The sequence below is a fragment of the Heterocephalus glaber genome, unplaced genomic scaffold (assembly GCF_053883595.1).
Source record: "Heterocephalus glaber isolate CG9 unplaced genomic scaffold, H.glaber_assembly_v1.0 deba00001504, whole genome shotgun sequence".
NCBI lineage: Eukaryota > Metazoa > Chordata > Mammalia > Rodentia > Bathyergidae > Heterocephalus > Heterocephalus glaber.
This window is the reverse complement of record NW_028258324.1, coordinates 60952391-60967669: the sequence shown is the minus strand read 5'-3', so window position 1 is coordinate 60967669 and position 15279 is coordinate 60952391. Positions and strand designations below refer to the sequence as shown.

At 36.7% G+C, this 15279-nt stretch overlaps 1 protein-coding gene across 15 annotated transcripts in view; it reads right to left on the bottom strand.

Annotated features, from left to right (window-relative positions):
• The window catches only part of Acap2 (ArfGAP with coiled-coil, ankyrin repeat and PH domains 2), a 128500-nt gene that overhangs the window by 93788 nt on the left and 19433 nt on the right, over positions 1-15279 (bottom strand). The gene's annotated exons all lie outside the window — the stretch shown is intronic.

The window sequence follows — 15279 nt, the reverse complement described above, 5'->3', positions numbered from 1 at the left end:
CCTTCATGAACAACCAAATATCCATATGAATCTAATGAAAATAACTCTGACATATTTTCCTGTGTTTTACAATTTGCAAGGCACCTTTGAACATGATAGCTCTTTGTTATTTTAAGAGAAAGATATAGAATAGTAATGTGAAATATAAAAAGAATAAAACATTAAGAGGAAATGAAAAAATAAAGGAAATGAACAACCCTCAGAATTTTGAATTGGAAGAAGCATTAATAAATTGCTGAATGATGTAACTGTTTAATGAAAGTGAAGCAGCTGTGTTTAGAATAGCATTTTATGCAGTGTTTCATCTCCATTAAAATCGTACAAGTTTACAAGATCTGTAAATAGGATGCAGAAGAATACAAATTTAAAAGCCTAATAAACAGGCTCAGGGTTTTAAAGGCAATGTGCACACTATAAACCACCTAGGATAGTAAACTTGTGACACCAAAGCACCTTCTACCCTTTGCAGAATGAGAGAAGACAAGCAGTAAACAATAAATATAAGTCAATTGGATCATATGATCTAAGGTGATATATGTTATGGAAAAAAGTCAAACGGATTAAGAGTGGAGGGGAACAGCTATAGTTTTTAATGGGTGATCAAGATAGTCCTCACTGAGAAAGTGACATTTGGACAAAGACCTGAAGTAAGGTAGTAGACCATGCAAAGGGCATTAAAGGCAGAGAAAAAACACCAATGCAACAGCCCTACGATGTTCAATGACTAGCAAAGAGGTCAGCATGGCTGCTACAGAACAAGCAAAAGAGAGAGCTGCAAAAGTTAAGAGAGCTAGGGGCAACCGACTTTCCAGTCTCCCTTCTGCCTCTCTCAGACTGAAGCTTTCTCTCAATAAATTCTTCCTACTCTTTAAAAAAGAAAACAAAAAGAAGTTAGAGAACTAATGGAAAATGCTGTCACATTCACAGCCTCCTACACCACAGTAAAGACTGTCCTTACTCTCTGGGAAACTGTAACCACCAAAAAGTCCGAACTAGAGAAGAGACACAAAAGAACTTATTTTGTCAAGACTCACTCGGGCTGCTAGATGGGAAAGACTATAAACAAAGAAAATAGCAAAATGACTACTTAGGAGGCTGTAGCAGTCATCCAGGTGAGCTGAGGATGGCTCAACCAAGCACCTGTCAGCAGGAAAGACACTCAGATTCTCCATATATTTGAAGATGGACCCAAAAGGGTGTCCTGATGAATTCAGTGTGACACACAAGCATGGGTACAGCATGCTTTTTCTTTTTTACTGAGCAACACAAAACTAACTTTCTAAGAGGTGATCTGAAGTATTTGGCCTCACAAGTTCCCATCCCTTTTTTGGTTCCTGCTGTATCTAACAATGAAGAAGTTAATCATCCAGCCCCAAAAGACATCCAAAAGCCTGAATATCTAGATTTCATGAAATTTACACTCTATTTTATTTTCCTTTCATTAGTCTCATATCAGCCAAAAGTCTAATGACAGAAAATAATCACAATGAGCCTAGTTTAAAAGAGGCTATAGGCTAGGCATCATTTTTTTTAAAACTCTTTATTAATCTAAATTTAATTGATTAAAAGTTATAAGCCAAATCAAGAGTAAGCCTATGGAAAACTAATTTTTAATGAACTACTTATAAAATATCAAAAGATTACTTATCAAAGGTAGTTTCAAAACTGACATCAGAGATCTAATCAACTTAACATGGTCAAAGCTGAAGCCCAAGAGTAAAGGCATATCAAATATTTACTCAAAATAAAAAATATCCGTAAGGAAAATGAATTGAGTGTTCAATGAAATTCATAGCTTGGAAAGAAACACCAAAAATTCTAAATTCTCACTTCAAATCAGGATGTGGTGGCACATCCCTGTAATCCCATCTCCTTAGGAGCTGAAGCAGGATTGCAAGCCTGAGTGAAACCCTGTCCAAGATAAAAATAAAGCTGAAGATGAAACTCAATGGTATAGCACTTGCCTAGCATACATGAGATCCTGTGTTTAATCCCTACTAGTAGTGAGAAAGAGAGGGAGGGAAACAGGGAGGGAGGGACCGATTCTCACTTCATAAAAATTTAAGCTTCAATATGTGCATTATAAAGACAAACTATCTGTAAATATGATAAAGGGGTATCTTTATATGAAATATAACTAATTTTTATTGCTATGTGGAAATATAATTTTGAAATTAAGCATTTAGAAAAGGACAACTTTTTCAGTAATCAAAAAACTTGCTAGGGGGCCGGGGATTTAGCTCAGTGGTTCCACCACCTGCCTCGCTAGCAGAAGGTCCTGAGTTAGATCCCTAATACAAAAAAAAAAAAAAAAAAACTTGCTGGGCATGGTGGCACACGCCAGTAATTCCAACTAATCAGGAGGCCGAAGGGGAAGGATCTCAAATCCGAGCTTTGCTTGGGCAATTTAGTGATACTGTATCTCAAAAGAAAAAATAAGGGCTGGTGATGTAGCTCAGTGGTAGAGTGCCCCTGGGTTTGATTTCCAGTACAGCAAAAAAACAACTAACAAAAGCTATTAAACCAGTGAAATAACATTGTATTAACAAAGTAAATTTTAATACCCATTGCCAATAGAATGAAACTAAATGGAAATATGAACTGCTTTCAAAAGACCAGGTCAATTTAGCAATAACTATCATGAGCTATAAAAATGTTATCCTTTAAAAGTAAAACACAAAAAAATTTAAAAAATTAAAAAAATAAAAATAAAAACACACCAAAAGTAGTTGCAGTCCTAAATGCTACATTAAAAAACAAAAAAGATCTCAAATTAACAACCTAACTTCACAACTTAAAGTAGAATGTGAAGAAAAAACTAACCCAAAGCTATCAGAAGGAAAGCAATAATAAAGATACTAGGGGTGAATGAAACAGAAAAATGATAGGGAAAAATCAATGAAACTAGAAGTTAGTTCCACAAAAGGATCAACAAAATTGGCAAGCCTTTAGCCATATACATTAAGAAAAAAAGAATACTCAAATTACTAAAATTGGAAATGAAAGTGGGGACATTATTACCAACTCTACCTAAGTAAAAAGATTATAATAGAGCACTCTGCATAATGATATACCAACAAACTGCACAAAAGTGCAAAGAAATAAAAAAATGTGGAGTAAGAATACAGAATTATTAACCAAAAATATTTTAACAAAGAGAACCCCTGGACTTAATGGCCTGGCTTATATATTTTCCCAAGCAATCCTCAAATTCTTCTGAAAAATGAGGAGGGGATATTCTCTTGATTTATCCTAATACCAAAACCATACAAAGACATTCTAACAAAACTCACAGACCAGTGTTCCTTATGAAAACTCATGTGAAAATCCATAACAAAATACTAGCTAACAGAATTCAGTAACCAAGTAAAAGGACTAGACATCATGACCATGCAGGATTTATTCCTGGAATGGAAGGATGGTTCAATACACATACACACACACACACACACACACACACGCACACCAGTGTAACACATCATAGTCACAGAATAAAGGCAAGAAAACCCATGACCATCTCAATTGATACAGAAAAAGCATTTGAAAAAATTCATACTCATTCATGAGTTAAAAAAATAAAAAACAGGGCCAGGAATTTAGCTCAGTGGTTTCGCTTCCTGCTGCGCAAGCACAAGGACCCGAGTTCGAGCCCCAGTACAAAAAAAAAGAAATCAGACATACTCTATTTAACTATTTCCTTGAGAATCTATAACATTTATCTATTTTTCCTGTAACTGGCATATTCCTAGTACTGTTCAACTTCAGACAAATTTATACATCAAACCAAGGAGAGATTTATAAATAATTAACATAATAATTATACCACATTAATACATTGAAAAAATTTAAGCTGGGTCTTAATAATGGTAAAGGATTACACTGTCACTATATAGACCTGCTGTCAAAATATCCAAAAATCTATCCTTGGCTTAAAAAGAAAAATGTTCTGCCATTCAGCTGGAATGGCTATCACCCAATTCACCAAAATGACAAACACAATGGGAAAGAGGATAGGGCCTTTTGGAAAACATGAAAATGTTCCTTTGGCCACATACATGGGACTCTACAAAAAGGATGATATTACAGACATCAAGAGAATGGGTACTGCTCAAAAAGGAATATCCCACAAATGTTACCATGGCAAAACTGAAAGAGTCTACAGTGTTACCCAGCGTGCTGCTGGCATTATGATAAACAAGCAAGATAAGGGCAAGATCCTTGGCAAGAAAATTAATGTGCACATTGAGCACATTAAGCGCTTCATGAGCCAAGAGAGCTTCCTGAAATGTGCAAAGTAAAAGGATCATAAAAAGGAGGAAGCCAAAGAGAAAGGTACCTGTGTTCAACTGAGAAGCACACTGTGAGAATTCTGAACTCATGGTATTATAAGTGTAAAAGAATAAAGGCCTGGGCAGGGGATGTGGTTCAGTGGTTCAGCACTTGACTAGCATATCTAGCACATCTGAGGCCCTTGATTCAATCCTCAGTACCAAAAAAAAAAAAAAATCTTAAAAATTTTTAAAAGACGTCTGACTATATAAATGGTTTTTGGGGGGGGGTTTTTGGTACTGGGGATTGAACTCCGGACCTTGCACTTGTGAAGCAGGCAGCAGCACTATTGAGCTAAATCCCCAGCCCAAAAATGGGTTTCTTGAGTATAAGTGTGCTACCCTCTCTCCAAAAGAAACACTTAAAGTCATTTCACTTAAGTGAAAAAGAAGTGTGTTCTCACTCTTACTGAGTATATCTCCAAAGGAAACAGAAAACAAGTATGTCAAAGAGATACACTCCCACGTTTATTCTGTCATTTGCAATAGCCAAGATATGGAATCAGTCAAAGTAGGTACCAACAGATGAATGGATAAAGAAAATATGGTATATGTATACAATGGAATATTATTTAGACAGAAAAAGAATGAAATCCAACCAGGCATGGTGGTGCAAGCCTGTAACCTCAGTTACTCAGGAAGCTGAGACAGGAGGATCACAAATTCAAGTCCAGCATGGGCAACTTAGCAAGACTTTGTCTCAAAAAATAAAAAGGGTTGGGGTGGGGATAGAGCTCAATGATAGAAAGCAGGTTCAATTCCCAGTTCCACAAAAAAAATCTTTTTTAAAGAATGAAATTCTGTCATTCGAGGCAACACGAATGGAATTGGAAGACATGATGTTAAGTAAGCCAGGCTAAGGAAGATAAATATTGCATATTCTCACTCATGTGTGGAAGATAAGAAGGTTGATCCAATAGAATTAGAGTTGAACAGTAGCTGCCAGAAAGTGAGAAGAGCAGGAGAGAAGAAGGAAAGACAGGGGTTAGACAATGGAAGCCAAAAGAAGGAGTAGGAGTACACCCTAGTATTCTATAACATAGGGTGACTACACAGTTTCTGTCTTAGTCACTTTCTCACCACTGACACACAATATCCAACACCTGCAACTTAAAGCAGGGAAAGTTGACTGAGGCTCACAGGTCCTGGTTTCAGTTCACTGTCAGCTGGTCCAGGGCAGAAGAGCATGGCACAGGAGCATGGCAGAGGACAGGTGCTCGTGGCATGGTGGCCAGGAAGCAGAGAGAGAGAGGGAGGAGATAAACCCTTCCAGGTTGTGCCACCCACCTCCTCCAACCATCCTTCACCTTCCAACATCACATTTAGCTATAAACTCATCACGGGACTAATCCACTGATAAGTTACTCAGGTCCCCAAGATCCAATCACCTCCCAAAAGCTCCATATATGAGCACAAGAGGCTTTAGGGGGAAGTGATTTTTTACATGTTGTACATGGTAATCATACTCTACTCTATAAATATGTATCAATTAAAAATTCAGGAAAGGGCTGGGGATTTAGCTCAGTGGTGCCACTGTCTGCCTTGCAAGCACAAGGTCCTGAATTCGATCCCCAGTACCAAAAAAAAAAAAAAAATCAGGAAAAAAAACTGGCTTACTCCATGAGGCTTACTCCAAATTGTTGCTCAAAATATAAAATTTCAAATTCCGAGTGTATTTAATATAAAGAGGGATGTAAGGTCTTTTGAGCTGCAAGAAGTCTTTGTAAAATCAATCTTGGAGATAATAACATATCAAGACCCTAACAACTGTCTTTGAAATCCGCAGGAATTTTTAAACATATAACTTTATACAAAGTAAAGGTCAGTTGGGCATGGTGGTACACACTGTGATTCCAGCACTCAGGAGGCTGAGACAGAAGAATCACCTCAAGTTTGAGGCCAGTTTGAGCTATATAGTGAGTTCAAGGTCAGCCTAAAATATATAGTGAGACCTTGTCTCAAAAAAACAAAAAACAGCCGGGGATTTAGCTCAGTGGTTCCGCTGCCTGCCTCGAAAGCGCAACGACCCGAGTTCTATCCCCGGTACCAAAAAAACAACAACAACAACAACAAAAAGTAATGCTTTTTATTCATTTAACAAATACTCAGGCATTCACTGGATGTGAACACACACTGTATGGGAGACTTGGGATCTGGTAGTAAACAAAATAAATCTCTGCTCCCATAGAATTTAGATGAGGGGAAGACAAAAGCAGCTATGAAAAATGTGTGCATGTTATGTAAAATGTTCTTAGCACTTTCCAAAAAAGGCAGGATAGGAGGACAAAGAATAACAGAAGGAGGTTCAATTTTAAATCTTTTTTTAAATTAAAAATATTCATGTTTGAAGACAGGCATGGGGTATACACTTGTAATCCCAGCTACTAGGGAGGGTAAGGAGGGAGGAATACCAGTTTGAGACCAGCCAGGGAACTTAGGAAGAGTGTGTCTCAAAATAAAAATTTAAAAGGGCCTGGGTGGTATTTAGCTCAGTAGTAGAGCACTTGCCTGGCATTAGGGAGGCCATACACACACACGCGCGCACACACACACACACACAAATCACATTTGAAATAGACTGAGAAATGGAAAGAAATTACTTCAACAGTATACGGTGACAAAAAATGGTTGGCTAAATATGACTTATGTTGCACTCCATAGAAGGAATTTCATTTTTTCTATCTTGCAGCTTTTCATTCTTTTTTGGTACTAGGGATCGAACTCAGGACCTCGTGCTTGCGAGGCAGGCAGCGGAACCACTGAGCTAAATCCCCAGCCCTAGAAATTTCATTTTTTAATTAAATTTAGACCTTCAAGCATTCAAACATTCTTCATTAAGAAGTTTAAGCCGAGGGCCAGGGATTTAGCTCAGTGGTTCTGGCGCTTGCCTTGAAAGCACAAGGACCTAAGTTCGATCCCTGGTACCAAAAAAAAAAAAAAAAGTTTAGCCCAAAAGTCTTCACTTACTTAACCTTATTGATTCTGCCTTATTTTCTTTTGTTGGGGTATGCTACAATCTTTATGTCACAACTTTCACTAATTCATTAGAAAACTAGAGACCACAGTCAAACAAAACTGCTTGTCATTTATTTAAAAGTAAATATTGTTTAAGAGAATGAGAAGCCACAGATTGAAAAAAAAATTACAAAACATATCTGATATAGGATTATTATCCAAAATTTACAAAGAATACCTAAAATTCAACAAGAAAGTAATTTTTAAATGGGCAAGGCCAGGGATTTAGCTGAATGGTTCCTCCACCTGCCTTGCATGCGCAAGGTCCTGAGTTCGATCCCCAGTACCAAAAAATAAATTAAAAAAAAATAAATAAAATGGCCAAAAGACCATTCTTCACTAAAGTAGATGACAAATTAATACATACATGAAAACATACTCTGTAAGCTAAGCTTCAATGTATATTAGATGGCAGAATTTGGCCCCCAGTACTGTTCCTAGTCTTTTTCAATGTGGTCTGTAATTCAGATTGTCACAAAGAAAGTGTCCTTGGCAGAGATGGTAAATCACATGGTTATGGAAAAAATAAATGAAGCACAAAACTCCAAAAAAAAAAAAAAAAGATACTCTGTATCACATGTGATTAGGGAATTGCAAATTAATCACAACAAGGTCTTAGTACAAAGCTATCAGAATGACTACAACCCAGAACATCCATACAAGATGCTGGCAAGGACGTGGAAAACAGGACTCTCATTCACTGCTGGGAAGAAGATAAAATGGCAGAGTCACTCTGGAAGAGAGTTGGCAGTTTACAAAACTAAACATACTCAGCCGGGCGTGGTGGCACACGCTTGTAATCCCAGCACTTGGGAGGCTGAGGCAGGAGGACTGCCTAGAGTTCCAGGCCTATGTAGTGAGTTCAGGGCCAGTCTGAACTACAAAGGGAGACTTTGCCTCAAAAAAACAAACAAAAAAACCTAAACATACTCCTTTAACCACACTCTTTGGTATTTACCCAGAGCAGTTAAAAATTATGTCCACACAAAAATCTATACAAAAATTACAGTATCTTTGTTTATAGTGCCACAAAGTGAAGCAACCAACCAAGATGTCTTCCACTAGGTGAATGACACATTTAGAAGAATGTACAATGGAACATTATTTAGCACTAAAAAGAAATGAGCTATCAAGACATGAAGAAACCTTAGTATTATTAAATGAAAAAAATTAGTTTTAAAAGGCTGCATTTTGAACAATTTCAACAATATGATGTTCTTTAGAAAGTAAAACTATGGGCACTGTTATGGCTTGGGTCTAGATGCCCCCGCAAAGCCTGGCTGGATCTAGTGTTTGATGCTGGATTAAGGGTGTGTGATTACTAAATTAGTCCACTGATTGGTTTGCCATAGTTCTGGGTGTGGATAATGGGAAGGCCCATTCTGGGTGTGAGTGTTAGCCACCCTAAGGGCATGTAGCCTTGGTAGAATATAAGGGACCGAAAGAGGGCTTCTGCCATTGCTTGGTACTGCTCCTTCTTTGCTACTCTGCTGTCTTCTGCCCGCTATGGACTGTTCCTCCTCTGTGATGCCCCTCTTCCATGCCACCCTGCCTTGGAGCCAGCCAACTATGAACTGAAACCTCTACAAACTGTGAGCTAAATAAACATTTCCTCCTTTAACTCTGAGGGTCAGGTATTTTGTCTCAGCAAGTATTTTCTAAGATAGACACAGTTTTTAAAAAAAGCAGGAGTTATCAGGGGTTAGAAGGGAAAAATGCATAGGATTTTTAGGTTAGTTTTAGGTTTTCAGAGAATGCGTAAGATTTTTAGGTTAGTAAAATTATTCTGTAAGATTCTCTAATAGTAGATGTACATCAAGGTAAACCCTGCTATAAGCTATGGACTTTGGGTAATACTGATGTTTCAAGGAAGGTTCATGGAGTATAACAAATGCATCACTCTAGTGCACGATGTTGATAGGGAGGGTGTGTTTGTTAGGGCAGAGGGCACATGGGAATTCTCTGTAGTTTCTGCTGAATTTCGTTGTGAACCTAAAACTGTTCTTTAAAAAAGTCCACTTGGGCCGGGGATTTAGCTCAGTGGCACCGCACCTGCCTGGCAATCGCAAGGTCCTGAGTTTGATCCCTGGTACCAAAAAAAAAAAAAAAAAAAAAGCGCCCACTGTTTTAAAAATAAATATTCTCGGGCCGGGGATCTAGCTCAGTTGGTTTCGACGCCTGCCTCGCAAGCGGAAGGACCCGAGTTCAACCCCCGGTACCAAAAAAAAAAGAAAGTAAAAATAAATATTCTCTTCAGTCAGCAAACACAAGTTCTTTTAACAAGAGTAAAGCAGTATCAGGTAAATCACTTGATGTTTGTATCATTAACATTTTAAAGTATTTTAAAACGTATGACTTTATTCAATATCATTCATTTGATAGATTTTTCTAGGTATAAAAGAAAAAACTTAGAAAAAACAACATATATGTAAAATAATAGCTATGTTTTTATGAAGCAGTAAACTTAAAAATTTTTCATGTCATAGAGGGTGAAATTTTAGGGTTTAAAAAAATATAAAAAAGTGAATTCAAGACAGACTGAGACGAAAGATTTTCATTAGCAAAGCATTAGAATAATCCTTCTACAAGTAAAAAAGAAAAGGATGAATAGAACAACAGAAAAACTGAGGAAAAATATCAATAAGTAACTTCTGGAGGAAGGATCATGAACGGGTAATTAACATGACAAGATGCTCCACTTCTATCAGTTAAGAAACACAAAATGGAAAGTCACAAAATAGCACTGCACACCCATCATAGTAATCCAAAGTTCTAAAGCATGGCCATACCAAATGTAGGAGAGGTTATAAAATACACAGTCCATTATACAGCTAGCAGTTTCTACAATGACATAATCCCCTTAGACAGCAATTGGCAGTATCTAGTAAAACTGAAGCTTCACACTCTTCCACCTGGTAGCTGCAGTCCCTAGCTCTCACCTGTGCACAAACATACACTGAAAACTTCATAGTAACATGATGGATATGGTCCTTGTTTTTCACAGAGAAAAATAGGAAACCATCTAAATGTCTATCCATAGCAGAATGGATTTTTCCAATGTAGTGTTTTCTTACAAAGATTTCCAAATGCCATAAAAATTATGAAAATAAGCTCACAATTATAACAGTTGAAGTAAAAACATGTCCAACAAAACAGCAGTATTTCAGTACAAACTTAGTATGCATCTCTTTTAAAATATAAAAGGAAATTATCCTCACTTGTAAAACCAACTTATCTTCAAGAAAATATATATCAAAATCTCAAATCTTTATCTTCAGGTCCATTGGAATAGAGCATTCCTAACTCAAAACAGACATTATCTTCTCACCAAATCTGTTCTTCTCTCAGTGAGAAGCAAAACAGTTGCTCAAAACATAAATTTGGAAACCATCCTGAACTACTAACTCCTCATGCCCATTTAATCCAATCCCAATGTCCTATCTTACTATTCTTTTTCTTTTTTCTCTTTGGAGGCAAGGCCTATAATGTTGCCTATATTGGCCAGGTTGGACTCAAACTGAAATTCTCTTACCTCAGCTTCCCAAGTACCTAGGACTACAGGCATGTACCGCTGTCCTCTGCTCCTATCTTACCACTCTTACTTCCATCCCCCCAAACTATTTCATACCAGCCACACTGCAGTGACTACCTGACAGCAGTGTCCAATGTGCACAACCTTTCTCTCGTCCTTTTACTACACGAAAAGGAATTGTCTCAGACTGCATATAAAACATATAATATACAGTAGTTCACGTATATAAGTAATAAAACTTCCTTATTTTTTACTGTAACATTTTAAAAAAGACTGCAGGTTGGACACAGCAGCAGGATTTTCCCGTCCCAAAGTAGTTAATTACATCAATACACTACAATCAGCATGTTCATTAACAAGCTTAAATATAATCAAGAAATTACCAGGTGTGCACACTTATAAACCTAGCACTTGGGAGGCTGGAGCAGGAAGACTGTGAGTTCGAGGCCAGCCTGGGCTACACTTTTAAACATTCTCTAAATATATAGGATTTTAAACTTTCACCTATTCCAAATGTCTCCCCATCTTTCCATTATTAACGAAGAGAGTATTAGAGTATTTTTACATAATTAAGTCTATCTCAAAGTTTCTGTCTTTGGTGCCATGCTTAGAAAAACTATCCTAATTCCAAGTTAACATATATTCTCATGTATATTTTCCAGTACATTCACAACTTCAATTTTAACACCCAAATTATTTCTTCTAAAATTTGATTCTAAAGAAATGTATGAATCCCACTAAAATAGTCAACTGTCTCTCATTATTTTTCAAGTAAATATCCTTTTCCCTTTAATTTCCAATAACATTTTCGTCATTCTGTAAACTTATATACTACATTTTGGTCTGACTCTAGATTTTTTTAAAAAAAATTCTGCTCCTTTATCTGTCTGTTCCAGGATCAATCTCTACTTCAATAATATATTTTAAAATCTGGGGGCTGGGGATTTAGCTCGGTGGTTCCATCACCTGCCTCCCAATCCCATGGTCCTGAGTTCAATCCCTGGTACCAAAAAAAAAAATCTGGTAGGAAACACTGTCCTCATTGCTATTATTTTTCAAATTTTTCTTAACTAGTCTCAAGTATTTTTTCTTTCATGTAAATTTTAGAACAACTTATACTGTATTTACTACAATTTAATCTAGGAAGAATTTAGACTTGTGATATTGAGTCTTCACGTAACAAGTATGAATTCTCAGTCATATTTTCTCTTTTTTGGTATCAAGTTTTACAGTTGTTTATAATTTAAAGTTCTACATACAGTGGTACCTCAAATTTAATTTGTTCCACCATTTTGGAAAAGATGGCCACATTTGTGTTTGTGTAGGAAAGATGGCTGCAGCTGTGTTTGTCACCCAATGCAGAGTTTGCAAACAAAAACAAAATTCTGCCAATCACTTGTTTGCCAACCAAACTGTTTGGAAAAAAAAAAAAAAAGCATTGGTGAACTGAGGTACCACTGTATTTTATATTAATTTATTTCTATTTATTTGATATCTTTATTAGATGGAATTTTCTCCCAAAATTTTTCCTATCTGCTAATTGGTCTATAAAAAAATTATGAACTTTATTTAATGCATGAGCCTATTCAAAGATTTTTTTAAATTATTTATCAAAAGCCAAAATAAGCACACAGGAATAGGGTCAGAAAATACACCCACTTCTGACTATATTCAATGTTAAATTTCCAAAGGAAGACCACAGACATTTCCAAGTACATAACAGAATTACACAGCCGACAACTTGGGAAAAGAAAAAGAGAACCACAGGTGGAAGTAAAAGAAAAACAACCCTATTCTATTCAGAGTCCATCTGATATCACTTCCAATCTAAAAAAGAGACTGAATACTTGGTGTTTTTTTGTTTGTTTGTTTGTTTGTTTTTGGTACCAGGATCGAGAACTCAGGTTCTTGTGCTTGCAACGCAGGCGGTGGAACCACTGAGGTAAACCCCCAGCCCCTGAATACTTAAGTTTGAAACCTTAAATCTGTCTCACAAACTGACATATATCTTTCTAGAAAGGAAAAAGAAAAAGAAAAGAAAGAAAACTGTCATGTCACAGAAATACATCCTTGTATAAGAGGATAACGTTAAATCTGGAATAAATTATAATAGGAAAATCATACAAATAAAAAAATCATCACAGATTCACAAATTCAGTGGTGAACTTCTGGAATGATTTTTGTGTTCCAATGTTAATTTGGGGGTAAAAGGCACAATCGTGCTGCTTTTCCTCCTTCTAAGCATTTGGATACTCTTTCAGGAACTCATGATCAAAAGAAATGACCTGTAAATTATGAGTATCACACTAAGAGTCCCCCCCATGATTAAGACTGTTAAAGGCTGACTGGTGCTAGGACAGGAAGTGCAGAAAGGCAGCATGACTTCCTATCACTTTTCCTCCTCTTGCTCTCTGACAATAGCCTTGTACGTGTCCAGAGGCAGATCTATGTTATAGAAACTTTCATGAGGACAGATTAATGCTTAACACAGGCAATTTCTTCAAAATTCCTGTTTTCTTCATTACTATTTTTAAACCCCATACAGTTTTTTTTTTATTAACCTATGTTTGCAGTACAGTGATTACATTCATCGTGAGGAGATGGTTCATGTACATAACATACCTTAATTCTTTTTTTCATTTTTTCTTTATGGAACAGAAAAAATATATACATCAAATTAAGCTATTAGCCTGGGTCATGCAGATTCCTCTGTACTAGTGTCTGATCAATGTATTGTTTTGGTAACTTCCTATTGCATGATACAAAGCAAAGAATAAAAATATCTTATAAATGAGACTTCATAAATACAATCCTCATTCCTGCATTACCTACTCCAGCAATAATAAATCAGCTATTGATGGAGAGGGGAAATGATATTCTGAAGCATAAAACAAATCTTAAAATGTCTAACACAGACAGACATAAGATGAAACTGATATGCCCTAAATTACTTTCATTAATTTGCTATGTCATACTGGCCTATCCAATTTACATCTGACTGATTCATTATCCACATAATGCTATCAGTTCTACTTCTCTCAAAGGAGTTTTCAGAATCTTAACATCTCCGAGCTAGGAGATATCACAGAGATAACCAATTTTAACTCTTTCATTTTAAAAAGTAAAGAAAAATCAATTCCTCTAAAGTAGTTGGAAGGAATTAAGATGAATGCAAAAGAATAAAACCCTAAGTAAATATAAAGAATAACTGTTACTAAGAAGTTCTTCACAAGTTTAGAAAAGACAGAAGTCAGTGAGAGCTAAAATGATGTGATGACTGTTTTAACAAGGAGACTTGGTTTAAAAGACAGAGGAGGGTAGTAAGGGCAATTATAAACATTATAAAAAGCAAAAAATATATAACAGAAAGCCTTCTATTATGAAACCCAGAAATAAGTATAATCCCATACCACAGACAAGAATACTGTGTCCAACTGGGTGTGGTGGTGCATGCCTATAATTGCAGCACTCTGGAAGGCTAAGGGAGGAGGATCACAAGTTCGAGCCTAGCCTTGTCTAAAAACAGGGGCTGGAGATACAGCTTAATGTGAAAGCCCTGGCTTCAATCCCCAGCACCAAAAATGTATGAATGAATATATGCCCAATACCATGATACAAAGACAAAATGAAAAGTAGAACTCCCATAATTATACTGATCCTGAACAAAGTGCAGATTTTTAAAGTAAAAAAAAAAAAGTCAGAAAAATCCTAACAGCGTATTAATCAACAAAACCTATCTCAGTCTTAGCTGACGTGCCAAGGATAGATATATAGACAACCACATCCATAACCGAAAATGAAGTGCTAGGCAACAGGGACAAACCCTATGAAGGAAGTATTTCAATACTTCGCAGATCACCCACCTTCAGTGCACTTTTGGTAAGGGTCAAGATAGGGAAGGTTTGAGATCAACCATGAGCCAGAAATTGAGAAAAAGAGATTTCTTTACCTAGAGTGTCAATATCACCCTCCAATCAAAAGGAGATTGTTATGGCTTGTGTCTTGATGTTCCCCCTCAAAACCTCATGCAGTCATAGGTGGAGCTTTTTCTGGAATTGATTCATGGTGCAAAGCTAGGCTCAAGGGCACTAGGATTGAGGATGTGAGTGCTACCACCCTAAATAATCTGCAAAAAAGGGGCAGAAAAATGCTGTTGAGGGTCCCTCCCTCCTCCCTTTTTGCTTTTGTTGTCTTCTGCCCATGAACTGTTGCCCCTCTGCCACTCTGCCTTGGAGCCAGCAGATTATGGACCAAAACCTCTACGAACTGCAAGCCAAATAAGCTTTTCCCCTTTAAACTTCAGGCGTCAAATATTTTGTCTCAGCAAAGAGAGAAACGTAACTAAGACAGGAATGGACAAGTACTTTGTCCTCACCTCTAGCCTAGTAAGGAAAGAATACACTC